Raw genomic sequence first — 13,785 nt, forward strand, 5'->3', positions numbered from 1 at the left:
AATTGACCTACATTAGGAACTTCGTCTTTAGAAAATTTTCCAAAAAGAAGACATCATTTCTTGACCCCGACGTGATTTGAACACGCAACCTTCTGATCTGGAGTCAGACGCGCTACCGTTGCGCCACGGAGTCATCCGGTGGTGTGAGGTTGGTCAGATACGTTCAAATAACACTGTGCTAGCGTTTGATATAAATAGAACTAACGCGACCGAAGTGCGATAATTGAACAACTTGCTACCACACCAGTATGTAGCTCTGCGCCATTTAGTGAAAGGCGAATGAAACACGGACAGTTTTCTGCTGCTAATTCAATTTGAAGTAGTCCGTACACAGTTGATTACGCTTGACAAAAAAGAGGTAAAGTTTGGTTTCGATTGACCATTCGTCTTATTGCTCATTATCTTATGATAAGAGTATCTTAATACTTCACACATTTGTCAAAATATTTGAAGGTGTACAGATAACAGATTTCATGTAAGTACCAACTCCACGAGATAAGGCAACTTATTCTTGACCGGCATATTGAAATTTATAAGTGGGATTTGCACTGGGTTGTTAAATTATTACTCATTACCAAACTATTAAAAAGTTAAACCCAAACTTTAAGAGACTAAAGGAAACATAAAGAAGCGCCATCTGGGGATACTTGATTCCTTAGCTATATCTTGAAACTGGAATGTCTTACAAAGATCAAATGTTCTAGAAAAATGTGCGAAAATGAGCAAAATAACAATGCATGCAGTTTAAAAAAGTTTTTATAAAATAATTGTTTGAGTAATTGAACTTTGTTTGAAAAATTTCACAAAATGTAACTTGAAGATCTTTTTTCATCACTTTAAAATGTTCCTTACATGGGAAAATTATGAAAAAAATATTTGTTCCAATGTATCAATCGTTCGAGCGTAATATGAACTTAATAATGGCATATTTTTAAGGCAATGGAAAACTCTCATCTTTTTTCAGAAAAAGTTTTCTAAAATGATGATTATGGGTACAATTGATCCCTAGAGTTAAAAACGGCATATTCTTCATCTGAATTGATCGTTATGATTAGTGAATACGAGATTACTAATATTTATCAAAAAACTAATATTTATCAAACAATTGCATGAAGAAAGGATTTTCTCTTCATTTTAAAATATAGCGCCTTTAAGTATGCAATACTATTAGCGTAGAGACAAAGTTATAGAATTTTCTTCTTCTGTCAGCTATAAATCGTGAAATGAGAACAAACATGGCTAAAATAGTCAATTAACATTCTATCTTGGGGTTTTGTTTGATTTTTACACAAGGATAAGGGCTTCCTGAATAAAAGATCAACTCGTTCAATAGAAGATCAAGTCTCCCCTAACTTCAAAAAAATCTCAATTTGTTTACTCCCACGAAAATGCTTCTAGTTCATCAACGAGTTCAAGTACAGTTCTAATTTTTGGAGCATAGAAATTTGAAGTTACAAGCTCTCAGAAAATGTAAAAGACGGCAAGGTGCTAATTTTTTTCAAAAAGATATGGTGAAAATAAGAAAAGGGGATTAAGTATCCCCACTCTCCCCTATAGGTAGCAACCCTGCGGTAAGATTTGTGAGATGCCAGCACGGGTGTCAGGTGTCCAGATTTTTTAGGATTTGTCCTGATTTTTGAGAGGCCGTCCCTATATTTTAAAAAGGCTTGAATTGTCCTGATTTTTGAAAAATGGCCTTTAAAATGTCCTAATTTGTCCTGATTTTCAAAAAATATCTAGATTTTTAACAACATTTATTGATAAATGGTGAGAATATAAAAAAAAACATAAATAAAATAGTAAAGCCAGTTTAGTCGATGAAAATATTTGGTTTAAATTATAAAATAGTGTTTTTCGATTCAAACTTCAGGCCACCCAAGGTTCTTTTCGCTGCAGTTGCATAATTTGAGGCGTCTTCAGCACCTATATTTCGCCTTTAATTATGCAATCTAAGCAAAGCTTCTTATTATTTTCATCAATATACTGGTGTCCTGAAAAATCCTGATATTTTCCATCGCGGTGTCCTGATTTTTGACAAAAATACACCTCTGGATGCAAGCAACTCTGTCACCAGGGCGTGTTAAGCTTCGGGGGTGTTCTTATACCAATGCACGGAATCGTCCATCTTGTGACAGGCAATCGTAATCGTAGGCATGGTAGGCGAACAATTGGATGTCAAAAAGCGCTCCGTCTCCACCCCCCCACCAATGAGAAACTTTTGGTACCCCTTGCCTACTTTTCCTCAATATTGTCAATATGCATCCTGTCTGTCACTTTTATTCAGGGATGCCACGTGTTGAGGATGAAAAATCTGGAAAATTTGGAAAAAAAATGTCTGTGTATGACTGTGCACAAGGAAGAACACATATTTGCAATCAAACAAAACTATTGGCGACGCGTATGAGCAGGGGGGGGAGGTTATTTTGTATTCTTGTTATTTTCCAGTTGAAAACTATATAACCATCTAATTTAAAAAGCAAAGTTTTAATGAATGATTGGTGACAGACCAAGCGAGATTTCTAGTATAATCTGGCACCTACGGATCATATCCGGTACATTAATATTGATTTCATCACTTAATTGTGAAAGTCTGTAAAATCTGGACACTTTTAGAAAAAATCTGGGCAAAATCTGTGTCTGACCAATATCTGGACGAAGGGTCAAAAGTCTGTGTTTTACAGACAAATCTGGGCACCTGGCAACCCAGCTTTTATTCCAAAGCTCTAGCGTAACATTTCATAAGCGACAAATGTAAACAAACCGAGTTAACGATTATTCTGGATGTACGTGATTGCACTTTACTTAATTAACGCGGTATCATCTTAAAACCGCTTAAAACTTGAAAAAAATTGATAAATTTCAATTTGGCGAAACTTTGTTGATACATTTTCGTTGGAATGTGAAGTTATCTCTTTTCAAAAGGGGGTTAATTTATTTTTTCGTGTTAGGTCAATAGGTGTTACTTAGTTTTTTTTTGTTTCGATTATAGTCGTTTTACCATCATTATGGCATTCGCGACTTTATCAAAGTTGCAGTTGGCGGATCGTTATTGAAAAACTTATCCGGTACAACTGTGTTCGATGTTTACTCTTGGGCTCGATTTCGCGGACATCGGCTCAGGAGACAACAGATTTGCCAACTGAGCTATATCACAAACCACAGGCGTTACTTAGTGTTTACTAAGTACAATATAAAACTCAAATACCTCTTGAAATTCTTATTTTTTGTTTCCAAAAATAAACTTAAAGAAAATTTAAATATGAGCATCAATTTTGTTCCATCCTTAGATACAATTTGAGCACTGGTGGTATGATTCGATGAAGCATTTCAATTTCAAGTAATTTAATATCACTTTCCTCTTGTGTGTTTTTTAAATAGTGTCTTATTTTAGTTCAGAATAACCCTGTTTTTCCCAAATCTTTCATAAAATTGGCCGAAGTTTCTTTTAATCATTACATTCAAGTTATATTATTACAGTTAATTGAGTGTCCCGATCACTTATGATCAGTTCAACTTTTTGATTAAGTTAATTCTAAGCATTGTTTTTTTTTATTTAAATTTGCTCTAGCAATACATTATTTAATTCAAAGGAAAATATCCTGAAGAGCAAAAAACTTAAGCCTTAACTATATCCTAAAAACTTACTTAATTATAAAGAGAACTCTGCTCTGCTATATAAAACTGCATCGATTTGCCTCTAGGGTGAGAGATGCTTTTGTTAAAGCGACATGTGATCTGATGTTCTTACAGCAAGTGGTAAGATTTTGAAAATCATCCGATCGTTCAATGGAGAGCGCTGAAATAAATTCGAACTCTTGAAATCTGGGATAAACGAGAGACCCATACTTCAAGAAGATCTTATGCATTCATTACACATCTGGTTGAAAATACTTGACCCAAAAACGGGGGGCATTTAGATGGAAGAAATAGAAGAAAATTGAAATAATCGATCCTGTTTTTTCTCTTAAAACTCGACAAACATTTGACCGAATATTTGTTTCACTGAATAAATAAAATCAATAATCGGTATTCGGTTTTTAACTGGATTATTGTAAGCAACTGTAATATACAAAAAATATTTGATTTGAAATTTTAAACGCGTTTTTCTCGAGAAGGGTTAACTGCTAGTTTGGCCTATTTTTAATGATTCTCGAGATCTGTTCCACTAAATTATAGGCAAACGAATTAGACACATCTTCTGTTCGATTGAAATGACACTGACAGATAATCGAAAATTCTAATCGGCTCACGGTGTCTTTTTACAGTAGACTCTATATCGTACCTTAGTTAATGATATACGAACGTTTTGAACATGCTGTAGAATGTGTTTCAATATGCTGAGATCACCCTCTGTTACTTAGAAAAAATGTTGGCACATGAGCATTTTCAGACAATATTCAAAGTTTCTTTGGAATTGTAATCTAACAAAAGTTGCGTTATTGTTTTATATGATTGCAAACTCTGATTACTTAATTCACCAAAACAATTTTATAACAGTATCAGAAGAATTTCGCACTAGATTCAAAATATATGTTTGTTTTAAAGCACACAAACGGTGAACTAAAATTAAATACAGGAGCATAAAATATATTTTCTCATAATCGATATTCACAATAATTACTTATTCGAACATTCGTGATATTGCCCAAAGCCGATGCACTCCTAGATTTTAGTTCCTTGATAAAGAATTGATTATAATTCGAAACGTTGGATGAAGCTCGTTTAAAAAGTGTTATAATTGACCTGATAAGACCGAAAAACCCATACATAGCCTATAATTTATTCCAGTCCAACAATAAATTGACAAACTGTTAGAAGATAGAGACATAACAAATATTCTTAGGGAAAACGAATCAAGTAAACCTATTTCCCGTATTTATAATGTGAAAATACTCAATATCAACCCATTTTTCCAAATTGAAATATTGAAGATGACAGATAAATGAAGAATGATTTAAAAAAAAAAAAAATAATAACATATTCCCCCTTATTCTGCGCCGCGCGTGACGTGACGATATACGAATCACCCTAGTCACCCGATTCCAGTAGTCGCTTTAGGTGAGAAACGTTTTTTAAAATGAACTTTTTGAGTTATTATCCTTATCTAGTAGTCAGCTGGGCATGAACCTCTGTCACATTGGCTTCAGGAATAAGCTGACAAGACTCACGTGACTCCAACTCGACTCGACTATCGTCAACTCACGCGCGGCGCAGAATAAGGGGGATTATGTGTTGTGAGCCTACTTGGTTGAATAATTCTACTGACTCATGAAAAATCGAAAGATTCCCTTTAACTCAACCACATTCTAAGAAAAGTTCAGTTGCCGGTAATTCAACCTCATATCTTCTTCAGTGAGCGATTTCGAAATATAAGTAAGTTACTATGGAAATACCGGTATCTGAACTTTTCTTATACGTGGTTGAATTAAAGGAAATCTTTCGATTGCTTTGATTCTGATTCTTTCTGAACTGATACATGTTTTGCTGATTCCTCAATGATTGTTATATGAAAACACTCTTTAATACAATATTTATAGATGCTTTATTAACGCTTATTTAATAGTTTTGTAAAAATCAGAACTGAGTTGCTTTTCTCAATTTGTCACTCGAAAATGCTTAATGGAGTTAGTAACAATAATCATAAATTATAAATATTCTAAATGTGACTTTGATTCATTATTGTTTCAAGTGTTATCGTCTTATCATAATGAGTAAAAACTGAGTTGAAGAGCATGATTGCGCTTATTTGCGTCAAAAGCTAGAAACGGAATGAAGGAATAAGTCATTCGAAAAAAAAAACTCCAAGAGCAGAAAAAACAGCTCCAACACCTGTGGAGAATTATTACAAGCCGACCACTACCTCATGCCGGTGCGAATAAAAAGGAAGGAAAATTTCACTTTCAATGTTCCACTTCTTACAGCATGGTCTGCCGAAGAAACTGACGCTTAGACTGGCAGTGATAAGCTAGTTGGTAGCTTGGTAACTCGCTAACTAAGTCAAGTCATTCGAGCTCGTTATAATGACCAAGATTCAAGAGGGAATTGTACTTTAGGTCGCTACCTGTTGTTTTTAAAGAGAGTTTTCGTGTGAAACGGTCATGACAAAAAGGGAATAGTACAGTAGACTAAGTCGATTTGGGGTAATTTTTATTTTTCTCAAGTCTTGGGGGCTTAAAAAATTCGTTCGGATTCAAAACATACTGATTTTTTTGCTATTTTTTTCAGTAAATTTTACATGAGTAATTTTAAATTTTTATGTTTCTATCGAAGACTATTGAATTTTTCGTTCTGAAAAACCAAAACCATTTTTTCTTTTTTCTGTGAATTTGAGCCTGCTAATGGTTTTGTGCTAATTAATAAATTCATTAAAGGAAATTTTACGCAGATCACCTTTTTTGGAGATCGTGACTTCGTTGTAGTTGGCGGAGAGTTATTAAAAAATTTGTCCGGTACAACTGTGTTCGATGTTTACTGGAGGGAGGGAGCGTAAACTTTTGTATAGAGAACATAAAAATTGGCACGTTAGCCAAGAATAGGCTCGGTTCCACAGAAGAAATAAAAATTATATTTATTTTTCAGTATGAAATATTCAATTTTCACATACAAACATTAAAGTTAAACTTAAAGTTTACTATGTTACTAAATGATTCGGCAAAAATTCATGGATGAATTTTGAACCAAAACAAAGCCTCTTAGACCCAGGATTTGAAAAATTCAAAAATCACTCAAAATCGACTCATTTTTATGTACATTTAATTAAAGTTGGTTATGAAATATGAGAGAGGGAAAACTATTTCGTTTAAGGTGACGATTTGAATCCAGAAAATAGTAAAGATGGGATGCATTATTTTTATATTAAGGTTCCACACTATTTTGCATGTTTTTCTAGAAAAATTAATGGAATACCTTATTGAATATCTCTTAAGTGATCATCAAGCTTTATAGGTTTATAACGACCAGATATGTATATGTATATGTATGTATAGGAATTGCTCTTCAATGTGCCTTAATTATCACTTATCTCATCTCGGAACATATTAATCACTGGAGTGAAGTGACCGGGCACTTTTATCGATTTTCTCGGCAAACATTGCGCCAACGCTTCACTGCCCACTCGTAAAAAGTCGCACTAAACCGCAATCGCCCCCGTTCGTTGAGTTTGCACTTTCATTTTCATTTATTTCAGACTCCGGGTGTTGGCGAATTTGCTTATGGTGGTTTTTATGTTGCGCTTTCTTTGATGAAGATTTATCTATGGAAACAATGAGATTGGCTACTTGTTTGGAAAGATTATGGTTGCTAAAATGAGTTAGATGAAATGACTTGCCTAGCCGATCTACTAGGCATGTCATTTCATCTAAGAAGAAAAAGAAGATGATGGTTTATAGAATTTCCGATTCGCTAGGGCAGCGGTCGGCAACCTTTTGAGACAGAAGAGCCAAAAATTGCAAATTAAGGAAATGTCCAAGTTTCAAAGAGCCGCAATTCATTTTATCCTTATCTACTACAAATAATGGTGATCGCTAAGATACATTGCATCCTGATGTTAACTCAGTTTTATTATCCTTTCTCACAGATTTTCGTTGTTTTATTGGCAAACGTAAGCGATTTTCTTTCTTCTGAATCAATACATTTTCATAACTGCTACAGCTTAGTAACGTTGAAATTTTGGCGATTTACCATTGTGACCTGATAAAATTTATCATTTTAAATTTTGGTGCAATTCTTTCCTAAAACCTATTCCCAGATAAAAAAAAATAAACTTTCGATGTGTTCTTTTGAAATATTAAAAAGAAGCATTGAAAATTTTATATCATAAAAATGCGTACAACAAGATGTAAATTAATATAAAAAAAACTATACGAAGGTTTGTCACTGTTATTTTTTCTTCAAATTCTACAAATAAGCCCTAATTTTTTTTTTGGTTTTGAATATCCGTTAAAATCCATTGAGGTTCATTTGTTTGTTATGCGCATAAAACTATCATTTTAAATAGATAAATATTTTCCGAGCCTTCGAATAAATAAACCAACAAATTTTAATTCATAAATGCTCATTTTATGGATTGAAAAAAATTAATCAAAATTTGACAAAATTTAACAATCGGTCGTTAGATGTGGTTTATAAAATGTGGTTATAAAATTTCTTTCAATTTTTTTTCATTACAAGCATTCCAATTCAGCTCTCTAGTTCTCATTCTGATTTCTAATAAAATAAAAAAAAAAAAGGTTTCACAAATTATGTTTTTCAGCAACGAAAATTTAAGTTTAAATTCTCAATTCTGTTCAAAATCGTAATCCTTCCAAGTTGTTTCTTCTCCATACTAATAAAATAATGTCTAAACCTCTGAGTCTCAAACATATCTTGGTTTAGATCAGTAGTTTTCAAACTTTTTTCACTCACTGCCCCTTTTGCAAAAATTTCAAGCACAACGCCACCGTTTGCAAATTTTCAGAAAATCTATTAAAAAATGAAAATCTGGATCGTTGAAAAATAATTAGCTTTTGGCTTGATGTTGTTGTAAGGCTTAATTCAAAACTCTTTCAAAATTATATGAGACCCTCAGAGCAAAAGGGGTAGGGGTTATAATAAGTGCAAAAATGGGCGATTTTGATTAAATAATGTCGAACGATTCTCATATTTCAAACTATTTTTCATTGTTTTTCAGATTTTTAGAATTTTATTAACATACTATTTTGTTCGAAAGAAAAAGGCAATTTTTTGAAAAATATATGAAAAATGACCAAACATAACAAATAAAAAGCGTTTTTTTTTTTCGATATTTGCTTTTATGCACTTATACTAAGGTTGCCAGAATTTTCTCAGCACGTACCCGAGCCGGACGAATCCGTGATATTTTATCTTAAAAGCTGGCAAAATCTGGGCATTTGATTTCAAAATTGTCGACCAAAAACCCGGGTAATATCCATTCAAATTTTGTAAAAAAAATCATGAAAAAACTTGAAAAAAAAATTTTGTTGTCGTAATTTATCAGTAGTTTTTAATCGTATTTTAAACGTTCAAAAAAATTTTTCATGATTATTTCCATAAAGTTTGCTCAAAAAATTTCTTTTTGGACGCAAAATCTTCATAAATTATATATCTTAAACTATGGTAAACAAAATTTTCTTTTCATCATTAATTTGCATTAGTGTTGAAGACTAAATTGCATTGTTAAATACAAATTAAATACTGTAAAGCCGGTTAAATAACGTAGAAATAGTATTACTTCTTGATATCTGAATTTGAGTCTTGTTCAAAGTTTTGCAGCATTCCCGGGTTTTAAAGTTTAAATTAGATTCTAATCACAAAATCTAGGCAATGTTGATGATAACCGAAAAAATATAAAAGTTTATCCATGGCAAATGGCACAATTGATTTTTTTTAATCGACTGAAATAGAGATGAACAAATAAGAACTAAAAATAAAAGTTCTCTAATCTAAAATAATTCTTACATATTTTCTTTCAAACAAATCTATCACTAAATTACATATGACGCCTTTTTATACAGATTGTTTTGAAGGTATTTTCTGTTGAGCAGATTTGTTGAGATAATACATTTTAAAGATTATCAAGCAATGCCATCTAGAATTATTCTTGTTTTTGTATAATCCAAAATAATGTTACTAAACAAGATCAACATGAGTGGACCGTATACAAAATCAGTGACAATATAAAAAAAATCTTTAGTTACATTTAAAACTAAATATTGAAATACTAGAACAAAAGTTTGCTTGCAGCTTGGTGAAATCATAGATATTTTAGTCTTCATCCTGATATCTAGTTTTGTAACGTAAATTCATTTTTGCATCGAACTTACTCGTTTTTATTCCAAATCTATGTTGTTTCGTGATTTAAGAAAATGTGAATTAAGACCTCATTGCCCCCCTGAGCTCTTCCAACGCCCCCCAAATTTCAACATTAAGCTCACCGCCCCCCTTGAAGCTCTCAACGCCCCCAAGGGGGCGGTAAGGACCACTATGAAAACCACTGGTTTAGATTGATCCTTCTGTCAAAGTTTCTATGAATTCTAATCACAAATTAATTTTTTAATTTTTTATACAATTAGTGATTTGAAATTTAATCTATTTGATTTTTTCACAGATATTTCAATTTGTTGAATGAATTCTCAATTTTCACTTGCAAATTTGTAATGTTAAACATTATAGTAGTTTGTTGGTGATTCCCTGGCCGAAAATGTTAACCAATTTTAAAGACATAAGATTCGTTGTGTGAATAATTTATACTAATTTTTCAATATTTCAAAATAAAACAATTTCAAATATTTCAAACAGTCAAATACAAAAAAAAATACTTTTAATTCTTCACAGATTTGCAGAATTTCAGTGTATCTTGGATTTTTGAAATCGTCAAGAAAAGATTCAACCGATGATGTTGAAATTTGCTGGGGTCCAATGAAAGTTTTGATAGCTATCTCAGATCTTCCATAACAATAAGAAATCTTTCATAATAATAGAAATCTAACTTTGGCTTTGCTTCGTTGTATTTCATTTATCAACGAAACGATTTTTTAAACTCAAATTTTAGTTTCTTTACGTTATTTTGATCATCACTTTATAGAACAAACCAAAACCAAAATTTTGATGAAGGCTTAGAAATCAGAATCAACTTTTAGAACAGCCATGACGATTTAAAAATAATTGAAGAATTAGGAATAAGGTTTAGAATTAAAAAAATAAAAGATGTTGAAGTTGTTAGAAGATATATTAAAGTTGTGGAAAAAAATGCTTCTTTACCAAATAAAGTGTCTCCTTCGAATAAATTCCGAAAAATATTCACATCACACATAAAATTCTAAAATTAGCTCTCGGTTTTCAAAATTTTTTTTTTTAAACTTGAAAATTTTGTTCACTTGAATTCATGTTCAAAATTAGAACGAAGAACTTGATTTTTTTTCATGAATTTGAAAAGGAACATTGAGAGATGTTCAATATTTAAAAAATTTAAAAACCAATTTTTTTTAAAATCAAATTTATTAGTATTCAAAGTTTTATTAAAATCATCATCTGATCAGAACGGTGGTATAGCTAATTTATTTTTAAAATATTCAATTAAAAAAAAACAAACTCAATTTCATAATCTTAACAGTGAGGACTTAAGTTGACGATTAAAAATGCTCGGTTTTTATCCGATTAAATCAGAAAATCAAATTCAACGGAAAAGTTTCCGTGCCAACGAAGAAAAATTTCTCCAGGCTTCCAAATGCTATATCAGACTTTTATAAAGAACGTTTCTAAATCTGATTTTGGTTGTAAACCGAAAAGGTGCTGTTAATTTGTTCTATAGTAGTTTTTTGGTTTATTTTTCAATCCTGGAAAATATATTATCTGAACTGAAGGATCTTATGTTGCGTCCGTTTACTTTAGAAAATTTCGAGGATTTTCAAAATTTTCACACGTTGAGCTAAATAGCCGCAATTATACATCCTAAGAGCGGCATGCGGCTCGCGAGCCGCAGGTTGCCGACCTATGCGCTAGGGCAAGGGATCGAATAATTTTATCTAGCTTTTAAACAAATCTTTATTTTCGGTTTTTCTATTGATTCTGATTCTGAAGTTATAATTATTCAAAATGTGTGTATCAATGAAACCGTAATCCGGGGTTAGATTGGTCACTTTTTCCAATATTTTTCGATTATTTTTTCTGTTAAAGGGGAATGTGGCATGTTTCATATTTTTAAAACCTGTACTGGACTCCTATGAACATAAAACATGGTTGCAGAATTTATTAGACTACCTTAAATTTGATTAAAAAATCATTTTCCTCTTTGTTTAGAATTTTATGCTTTGGGGTAACCATAGCAAACATGAAATCGTATTAGAAATGATAACTTAAGTCGTTTTCAATGGTGTTGCGAATTGCAATTCCTACCGCATAGTGAAAAAATCGTTCAAATGTTGTCTGAAGTCAGTTAATATCGGATATGATAGAAAAAGTTTCCATCGCTTTAGAAAGAAATGAAATTTATGAAATTTATCCACTTTGGTAGGTAAATGCTGTTTTTTTTTTTATTTTAATACGATCGTTCTATAATGTATATGGAACGTATATCAAAACAGCATAAGAGTATAGCTACAAAAATGTTTGCTGGAACATTGATCAGTCTCTATTTTAACGGTTTTAACGAGTCTTGATCATAAAGGGTACAAAACACCTTCATAATATTTACAAATGCCAGTTTATCAATTGCTTAGGCAGTTCGAAATAAACTCAAATGATATAAAATTAATCATGAAACTCTACAAATTTGAGCAAAATTGAGTGCTTACAGAACCTATCATGTTATTTGATTTTTTTTAGGAATAACATTCGATTTTATGCTGAACCTCAAAATACACATGAAGCCGTAAGATTTTCCATAAATTTTTCGAAGATGGTTGATATGAAAACTGTTTTGCCTAATTAACTCACAAATGTTTTAGGTGCTTGCAATGTGCATTATATGTACATAAACTAAGGTTTCCAGATTTTTTTCTACATGTACCCGGGTCGGACAAATACGGACTATATTTTTAATCAAACCTGGCAAAATCCAGGAATTTAATTTCAAAATTTTTGATCAAAAATCCTGAAAATACCCGGGCAAATTTGATAAAAACCCAGGAATTTTCTCAAAAATATTTAAAAAAAATTTTTTTTTTGTTTTGCGATAAAGTAAATAAATCCGGGCCAAATCCGGGCTTTTCAAATGAAATTCAGGCAACAGGGCCGGACCGGCCTTCTCATAAATTTTGTATTAAATATCCGGGCAAATTCAGATAAATCCGGGCAATCTGGTAAGCCTCATATATTTGTCCTATAATAATAGAAAATGATAAAAATATATAGAAAACAGGTAACGCGTCCAAAAAAGGTCACTTTTGGCCACAATGTTCCATTTTTAGACCTGACATGATTTTTTTGCATACTAACCAATCATTTATGATGCAAAATTCCATAAGGGCATAATTAAAATGCTATAGTGAGCATTCCTAACATTTTCGGTCAGCTTTTGGAAAATAGTAAACACAAAAAATTTAATAACAATTATGCTGATGAAAACACAGTTTGGGATATTCATAACAGAAATTAATGTGTTTATTTTAATCGTTATAAATCCATCATATTAGTTCATGGTATTTTTCATTAAAAAATTATTTAATAAGGTTTTTGATGTTTGTTTTTTTTGAAAAATCAAACTTTTTACTGGCATTTTAGATCAAGTTCCAATAAAGGCTACCAGCCCAGTAACGAAACAGGAAGGAACAGTAGGTTCAAAGTAGGAAATTTTTATAACTCATATCTTTGTAAACCTATAAAAAAAAACGACAAAACCAAGATAAAAATTATCATTGAAATTTGCAGATAAGAACATTGAATACGAATGGGTTTTCGAAAAACCACAAAACATCCGTCCATGTATGAGAAAAACATGGGTTTATAACCACCGCTTAAAGGGAACAATGCAGGGCCACTAACCCTATCAGGCAATTTTTTAGGTTGGAAAATAAATATTGACGTTTATACGTTTGACCATAATTAGGTACTAGAATTTTTTTGTTTTCCAAAAATAACTTTCTTTTTCGATTTCTCAAAATAAACTATTGAAAAAGAAGGAAACGATCACAAAATTCACAACACTAAAATTTTGTACTGAGTTGCGTAGCGAACTTTACTACTTCGTAAGTAAATGACAGTATTAATAAATCGTTCTCAGTCCTGTTAAAGAGACTAAAGAGAAAAAAAAATTAAAAGTAATCTGTCTTTTTTGATTGATCATTTTTC

General features: G+C 31.7%; 1 protein-coding gene and 1 non-coding gene across 5 annotated transcripts in view; one reads left to right on the forward strand and one right to left on the reverse strand.

The window, feature by feature from the left end:
* The window catches only part of LOC129745762 (mucin-2-like), a 161,196-nt gene that overhangs the window by 111,503 nt on the left and 35,908 nt on the right, over window positions 1-13,785 (forward strand). The gene's annotated exons all lie outside the window — the stretch shown is intronic.
* Window positions 62-133, reverse strand: Trnaw-cca (transfer RNA tryptophan (anticodon CCA)). The gene has a single exon. It is a non-coding gene; the product is annotated as a tRNA-Trp (tRNA).

The sequence above is a fragment of the Uranotaenia lowii genome, chromosome 2 (assembly GCF_029784155.1).
Source record: "Uranotaenia lowii strain MFRU-FL chromosome 2, ASM2978415v1, whole genome shotgun sequence".
In the NCBI taxonomy this organism is placed as follows: domain Eukaryota; kingdom Metazoa; phylum Arthropoda; class Insecta; order Diptera; family Culicidae; genus Uranotaenia; species Uranotaenia lowii.